Genomic DNA, 4,266 nt, shown 5'->3' on the forward strand with positions numbered 1-4,266 from the left:
CATTTCAACAGTAATTTTTAGGGTTGGAGGGGCTGATTTCCTCTTCAGCTGGGGTTGATTTATTTAGCCTCAGTTACAGGAGGAATACAGCCTTTTTTTTGCCCATAAACTGTGCCAACTTTCACACAAAAGGCACGAAAAAAGTGGGAGTGCCACTAAAAAAAACGTGCCCAGGATGCTTGTCCGCATAGGTACCCTATCCCAAAAGGGAATGGGGTTCCCGACTAACTCACCTCCACTGGGCCAGAAGGCTCCAAGTGGAGTAGAGTAACTGACGGACTAACTGCTGAAGCAGAAAGTCCAAAACATTCCTTTCCCCTTGGGCTGCCACCACCTAGGGTACTCAGAACAGACCAGTCATCCAGTTTCTCCCTGGGCTACCACCACCTGGGATACACCTGGACTCAGATCCAAGATCCAGCGCTTGCCTCAGTCGACCCAAGGCAGGTCAACAAAAGACAGGAGGGAAGCCCATTACAGACTTCACCTCCAGACGACCGTTGGGGGCGTCCCAAAAGGGTACAGCATCCCTTTGTCGAACACACAAAAAAAGTGACAGAGTGTACAAAAGAAGGTGAAAAACACTAACAAAATGGTGAAGTGCCAATCAAGGCCCGGTTTACCGCCGGTTCTATACAAAATTTCCCCGCCAGGAAAACCAGGCATAAGGGAGTGGTGCTCAAAAGGTGGAAATAGTGCCACACAATGTGCCCAAATCAGTGGGTTTCCCACGCCCAGTGATTTAAGGCACCCCGGAGGCCACTCAAACCCCCAGGGCACGACAATAGAGGCCTTCGAGCTCCCAGCCAACATCCCCGAAGCACCTGGTGGTCACGTTGCCAGCATCCATAGTCTTCACCGATCCCCTGCAGTGGGTCCATCACCTCCACTGGTGGAATCGGCTACTAGCTACTTCTCCCAGCAACGTGCCCTAAGTGGTTCTCCATTCCTAACCTCCACAGTGTTCGGTCTACTCCTGCCAGTGGGCCGCTCCCATAGCCCAATGGCAGTTTCACTTACTTACTGCTTCTGATAAGAACAGATACTACACTTGATCTTAGCCAAAAGGCCAAGAAGCGATTTACCATTTATTAATTTATTTTACATTATGTCCCAAAAAGGTCATAATAGACCTCAGTGGGCATTTCAACAGTAATTTTTAGGGTTGGAGGGGCTGATTTCCTCTTCAGCTGGGGCTGATTTATTTAGCCTCAGTTACAGGAGGAATACAGCCTTCTGACTATACCTGCTGAGCTGATCTTGGTCTTCTAGGACGCAGCAGCTCTAACAGTTTCTGATCCCCAGCAGATCACGTGACCACTAGGTTAGGGGAGAGCTGCATTATATCACCTCCCATAGCTGTGTATACAACGATTGGGAAGGCAGGGATGGTAACAAACTGTCCCTGCTTTCTCTTGAGGACCTCTACAGCCAGTCCCCATTTCTGCAGCTGTAGGATTTTGTGCAGCTGCTGCAAAGACATATGGGTAAAAAAAAAAAAAAAATAAGAAAAAGTTAAAAAAATAGACACTTTTACTTTTAAAAAACATAACGTATACAAAAAATACACAAACATATTAGGTATCACCACGTGCGTATAAGTCCCCACTACCCAAAAATAGCATTATTTATCCAGTATGGTGAGAGCCAATAAAAAAGTATATCACAATGTGAAAATTAATGTATATTGGTCACTTTGCTTTCCTCATAAAAATGCAATAAAAAGTGACCAAAGTCATAGATACTAAACATTGGTACGAATAATAAGTACAACTTGTCCCGCAAATAAAGAGTCCTGACATATCTCCATCAACAAAACATTAAAAAAGATATAGGTTTCAGAATACGGTGACACCTGGAAAACTATTAATTTTCAAAAAGTGACATTTTATTTGTAAAAGCAATAAAACAAAATAAAAGCAATATAAATATGGTATCGCTGTAATCGTAATGACCCACCGGACAAAGCTGCCATGTCATTTTTAATGCAAAATGAACATGATAAAGACTAAATGCAAAAAAGTATGATAGAATTGTGGGGTTTTTACATGGACTCCCCAAAAACATTAATAAATGCTGATCAAAACATATGTATACCTCAGACTGCTGTCAAATGAAAGTCACGCAAAGAAGCCACCACTTAGGCTAGGTTCACACTTGCGCTGTTATTCATATTGGACCTGAACTAAGGAGACAAATGAAACATTGGTTACCCATGGAAACCCAGAGACAAGACGTAGTCAAGCAAGCCAGATCATACACTGGAAGTCACGTGGTACAGAAGGATGAAGCCAACAGGTAGTCAGACAAGTCAGGTCATACACTGGAGGTCACAAGGTACAGAGTCACTGGTAAAGGAGAGGTGGGCTTCAGACAAGTCAGGTCATACACTGGAGGTCACAAGGTACAGTCACAGTTAAACGAGAGGTGGTCTTCAGACAAGCCAGGTCATACACTGGAGGTCATGCGGTTCAGAAACGCAGGCCAAGGAGAGGAGGTCTGGAAGGCAAGCCAGGTCATACACTGGAGGTCAAATAGCAGGTACACAGTAAAAGGCAGGTACACAGAAAGTACGTCAGGGAGAGACAGGAGAGCAAGGTGAGCTGATACCAGGGAGATCTGAATAACCATCAGCCAGACAGAGTCAGAATCAGGCGTAAGTAGCCTCCAGCTTGCCGCCTAACCTCTTCACCCCGGAATTCCAGGTTTCGATCCCAGGAGGAGACTGACAACCCCCACAGACTATTGTGGAGGTTCTGGTCCTCCCCCTGAAAGACCTGGAAGCGGCGGACCTGGCGCAGTTAGTAGAGCGGGCCGGCAGCGTCCATGCATGGCAGTGGAGGCTCCAGCCCGAGACCTGACACTTGGACAAGCAAATTCGGCCGTCTCTAGTAAAATAGGGTTGAGTATGTGGTGAAGAGTTGAAACGTAGTTAGAGAAGTGAGAAATAAGAGACTTCCAATCTCCCATCATCACTATGAATAATCCCAGGTGGCCTCGGGTGATGATAGGGTACATTTCACATTTTCTGGTGTTCTAATGCAGTGAAGGAATGAATTCTACATTTCCAGGTTGTCTAGGTAGGTAAACAGGTTAATGATAAATTCTGGCTGTTTCTAGATCTTCCTTCCATATGGGGGCCTTAGAGAACACCAAAACTGTTTCAAAGATTTTATAAGCATTGGAATGTAAAAAAAAAATTAAAAAAAAATTGGCCAATAAACCATCAATATATCCCCAAATGTTTCATTTTTATAAGAGGTTAAAGAAGAAAAAGCACCCCACAGTACATTACACAATTTCTCTTGAATTCGACAATACCCCACATATGGTTGTAATGTGTTGTATGGGTACATAGCGGGACTAGGAATAAAAAGAGCGCTATTTAGATTCTGGAGGGCAGATTTTGCTGGAACAGTTTTTGAGTGCCAATTCACATTTGCAGAGCACCTAAAATACCTGTACAATGGAAATCCCCCAAAAGTGACCCCATTGTAGAAACTACACACCTCAAGGAATTTCTGAAAGGATATTATCATTCTGAGCCCAAGAGTGCTTCCGTAAAATGAATGTACAATGTTAAAATTGTGCATTCCCTTTTGTCAGATACTGTATGTTCCTATGTAACATGGAATTACATGGAGTGATTAAGCTAACTTTACATGACCCTGTAAGGATGTAACACTTCCAGACTACCATACCTAATAGCTTTGTAGCCATGTTCATAGTGTCTGTTAATGCTGCACTAAATACAGATATAGCTGTGCTATTATTATTCAGGAACCTAAGGGAAAACAATGGCAGATTTCCCCAAATGACCAGCTCAGCTCTGCTACATTGATGTGCTCATACGTGATGTGAAATGATGATAGCACTGCTGGAAGGTCTATTGTGCGCTCCTGTGTCTTCTGTCCTTCTGTATTGGGATAAATATAACAGTCCATGGAGTCTCATCTTCCTCTTCGTTGGTGACTGCTATATGGGGGGGGGGGGGTTGGAGGTGGGGGTGGGGCAGGTGTATTGGGATAGATATAACAGTCCGTGGAGTCTCATCTTCCTCTTGTTTGGTGACAGCTGGACACATATTGGTTAGCGATCTCCACAGTGGCCTCTTCTTCTCCCAGTAGGATGTAGAGTTTCCTCTTCTCGTCTGCAGATATGAAGTTTGGGATGTGGGCAGAGAGTCTTTGGTAGTAGACGGCCCTCACAGCTGAGTATTTGGTGCAGTGTAGCAGGAAGTGGGTCTCGTCTTCTAGGGCCCCCTGG

General features: G+C 44.5%; 1 pseudogene; it reads right to left on the reverse strand.

Moving 5' to 3' along the window:
• Positions 1-981: 981 nt before the first annotated feature.
• Positions 982-1,081, reverse strand: LOC142196412 (U2 spliceosomal RNA; annotated as a pseudogene).
• Between the last annotated feature and the right edge of the window lie 3,185 nt (positions 1,082-4,266).

The sequence above is a fragment of the Leptodactylus fuscus genome, chromosome 2, assembly GCF_031893055.1.
Source record: "Leptodactylus fuscus isolate aLepFus1 chromosome 2, aLepFus1.hap2, whole genome shotgun sequence".
NCBI lineage: Eukaryota > Metazoa > Chordata > Amphibia > Anura > Leptodactylidae > Leptodactylus > Leptodactylus fuscus.